Source organism: Corvus brachyrhynchos, unplaced genomic scaffold, assembly GCF_000691975.1.
Source record: "Corvus brachyrhynchos isolate BGI_N302 unplaced genomic scaffold, ASM69197v1 scaffold101, whole genome shotgun sequence".
Lineage (NCBI taxonomy): Eukaryota > Metazoa > Chordata > Aves > Passeriformes > Corvidae > Corvus > Corvus brachyrhynchos.
Window position 1 is genome coordinate 6,962,201 of NW_008237239.1, and position 4,456 is coordinate 6,966,656.

Genomic DNA, 4,456 nt, shown 5'->3' on the forward strand with positions numbered 1-4,456 from the left:
GTTTCTTGGGCTTTATTTCTACCAAAAAAGCCAGTGTCTTTGAAACTGTTACTGCCCTTCATTAGGCAAGTTTTCCTGTTATTCCTGACAGGCCCCTGCTAAAATCCTACACTAATGTACCTGCCTTCCTTCCCCCTTGACCTCAAGAGAGCTTAGGAGAAGTAAGAACACAGGCAGGAGGTGCTTCCCTGCAGCAGCCATATTTTCATACTAGGGAATGTATTTCCACCTCCTTTTTTCTTCATTATATGCTACGCTAAAAAAAAAAAAAAAAAAAACCACTAAAAACCAATTCTTGCAAATAGCCCTATGGCATGCCATCTGGCCCCAAAGAAGACAAATATTTTCCCTAAGCAATGGCTGAGGTAGATTCCATCTGGAATCACTTTTCTCCTTATTTGTGACAGATTGACTCTGTTGTATTCATAAGAAAACAAATAAGCAATAATTTGTTAGTCCATCAAAAGCAAAAAGTCAATAAAAAAGAAGTATGTTTGAAATGCAGTTTCTTCAGTTTCCCACTTTTGAGTTCCACAATATTATCTTCAGCATCTTCCTATTTCTGTCAAATCATCTCTTTTTATATAGATTTTAAATCATTTTATTCTAGTTATAAATCTAAAATGGATTTTCAAAGCTAACAATTATGGGCCTTAGTGCTTTTTTATTGCTATTTAATTGCCTTAACACCACCAGCACTTTGACAAATCGGCTAACAATTTTTTTTCAAGTTTCATGTTAGTAGCTTTTACTGTTATTGTTTAATCTCTTGGTGCTTTTTTAGAAGCAGGAGCTGTGAATCTTGGCTAGGAATACACTAATGGAAGACAAAAACTCAGAACAGAATTTTTTCTTGGTCAGGACGGAGGGCTATAAAATACAGATAAGAACTGTGTAGTCTGAACTGTACAGTAGCTTTGATTGAAATTTCCTTTTCTTGTTTTACGATCCTTGATACGAGTTTGTGCATGTTTTTAAAATCGTCTTTTTGGATTGAAAACGCTCTCAGGAGCTCCAGAACAAGTTGTGTGCCCAAAGTTATTTTTTGCCCTTTTGCAAACAGTTCTACTTTCTGTAGCACTGTTGGCCAAGCTGCAGGAACTAATTACAAGATTTAGTAGAAATATTTTATTAAATTTCTCTGTCATTTGCTAATAAGTTAGTTAAATCTCCCTGTAAAATTAATATCAAATCTTGAAGGTTATGTAAATGCCTTCATTAATCAAAATCTTGGCCCTTTTTTACTAATTAGATCTAAAAGTTTATGTAAAACTTCACCAGCATTGCCCATGAATTTTATTCTCACACTCATATTGCTAAGCAGTCCTTTAAAGACTCACTGACTTTGTGATTCCTAGTTGTTGAATTCCCCCTCATTAAAGCTAGAAAGAATGCCTGCATTGAACTGCTTGTGGACAGAAACCTTTTTCTCTCTAAATCAAATCTTGTTTCTTAGCTATTCATTGATGCTCACTCCTCACACATTTCATATGTTTCTCCTATGAGATAATAGTGGTGTTTTAATTTTGATACTGTAAACAGAGGATTATGACTGCACATGGGGATTAAGTGTGGGAGATGATAAAAGAATAGCCGTAAAGTGCTGAAGAGACTTTTTAAAAATACAGGTTATGGAGAGTGTCAGTAAACAGAAGGCTTCTGATGGGATATTGGCTGAGTCTTCATCATTTATACTCCACTGTTGTCAGCTCACTAAATCCCACAAAACTGCAAAATTCCAGTCATGTCCTAAACTAGGAATGACCTTGTTTCCTTTGGTCATAAAATGCAACTGTAAAAGAATGACTATAATGTGACATGATGTGTCATTATGTTTTTTTAGTATACATTTTCACCTTCATTTGGAAGATGAAATGTGAAATTTTTGTGTGGGATAAGTCATTGATCAGTTTGATGTCAGAAGTGCTTACTGTGCTGTAACAGCTTTGTTCTCTTCCACTGTCACAGCCTGTAGTATCAGACACTGCTCTGTACAACTGCAAAGCAACACAAAGCCCAGCCATTTCCCACCATCTCCTCAGCTGCTGCAATCATGGTCTGTAGTAGCTGAAAAACCACCCACTATTAGTCCAAGAACACAACTTCCTAACTCAGAGAATAGGATTCAGTGCCTGTTTTAGAGACACAAGAGAAGAGATAAAGGGTAGCACGTGACAGGGTGAAGAATCACAAGTGTTGAAATTATTAACTTTTAAATATCACCATGCAAGCTACATACTTACATTGTGAACATAGTTGTTTAGACTATGTCTCCAGTTTTCCTTTTCCACAAGTTTGAAAAAATACCTATGTTTATGTCAGTGTTTACATTGGCCCACAATTTTCTGTGCTAGTTTTATGAGATCTTTCAATGGACACCACTCTCTTGTAATCAAAAGAATGTGGCCTCTCCTAATAGTTGCTAGCTTCTGCCCATATGGATTTTTCTGAGCATTGTGCTCATACTGAAAGTCTACAGAGTGGTGTGGCAATCACACCTGAGTCAAACCCCTGGTAGAAATGGAGGAAGGGAAGTCAGAATTCAAATCGATTCTTTCAAATCAGTGTAAAGATCTCTGGTTAGCCAGCACATCTACTGAGCCTGGGATCCTGGAATATCATGAGCTGTATGAACTACAGTAACCTTATTTGTCCCTAACAAGAGGCAACATTCAATACTAAGAATATTAACCAGTTCAGGATTTTAATTCTCAAGGAAGGATCTCAACCTTCACACAGCAGGCAGTGTGCTTGAGGTGATGGAATGACCAGGCTGAGGATGGGCACACTACCATGACTGCCACTGTGCCCATGCATAAATACTAAATTTATGAAAAAAGGTGCTTTGAATTGTCTTTTAGGCATCTTTCTTTTGGTATACTCAAGTTGCAAGGTAGGAGCAAAGAGGCAGAAATCCCTAATAGCTCACCACTAAGTATGTCTCCGTTTTTTCAGAGCCATTTTTTCCCCATCTCTTCCTTCCTGCAGCTTTCTTTTCCTTCCTCATAAGAGTGTTAAATTATTTCAGTAAAAAAAGAAAAAATAGGATAAAGGGGAAGATAAATTAAAATGAGCAATTAAAATCCCTTAAAGTGAAATATGATTTAAAACTTTTATTTCTGTTCTGGAAAGTGTAAATAGGGGCATTAAAAAGGCAGCTAGAAAACAGTATGTCATAACTTCAGTAAGGCTTATGGGATACTCTCTGTTATTTTTCTTCAAGTAATACAATTTTGATTCTTTCCCAGATAAATACCTTCAGTTCTTCTCAGCATTATTCAATTCAGAAACTTCCAGGATTGTTACAGCCTTAGAAAATAGCAAGTGTTTGCTTTCTATACCCTTATTTAAACATAAGGGTATTTTACAGCATCTTTGATCTGGGATTATGCTTTGTAGCATATCCATACATTGTTTTACCCACTGCTGAAATGCAGCATGTTTTACTGAGCTGAAACACAGCACCTGGCTCATCGTATTCAAAGCACTACACAGCATTTAGAACAGATTAAGTATCCAACTGAAAGAGCAAGAAGCATTTTGCTAGACAGAACACTGGAATTTGGCCACGGCATTCAGATTAACACCTCTGTCTTGCAGACAAGATAGCCCATAGAATTTTCTCAATATTCACTTAAACTACTTGTAAGCTTTCATCCCTGTTTAAAAGTAAACTAGGCCTTCCAGGATGGTGTCGAGAAGCAGTATACATTAAAAACAGATTTGCTTGCAATGAGACACATTCAAAAAATATTTTTATTTGAAGATTTTGCAGGAAACATGGTGCTTTCTGAACAGAAATGTAATTTTCTTTCTCAGTCTTTCTGCCTACAGAAAAAGATCTTTGTATCTCAGGAGGGAAATTTTAATGCCACCGTTATTAGAAAATGCAAACAGGAAGATGCTACAGCCTTTAAATGCCTTTATCGGTGCCATGCTCATTAAACCTATAAACTTCTGCTTAGTACCTACATGTGCTGTAGCCTCTGGGGTGCCAGACCACTGGGAATAAGCTCAAGTTTAGACTTCTGAAGAATTTTTCCCTATTTCATCCCTACAGAGGATACGACAGGGATATGTTAGAAAAGGGTATCAGCATGATGTGACAGTTTAAGAGACTTGCCAAAAGAATGTATGGCAACATGGTGGGATGAAGGGCAAGTCAGCAGGATAGGATAACCCTTGCCACCTTGCTTTTTCATTACTCAGTCTTGACAATTATCTGCATTGGGAAATACAGGAGAATACAGCCAAGTGTTTCTGTAGTGCAAAGCTGTACATTTACAAAGAACAAAGACTTGCTTGTCAGAATGCAGCAGAAATCAAACAGTAGATGGTTCCTTTGCTCTCAGTTCCAAAGACAGCACTTGGCCAAATGCAGACACAGCCATGCTACTAAATAAAAAGGAGATGAGCTGATTTCTGGGCTCTGAGGGACAGCTGCTTTCCACACAGC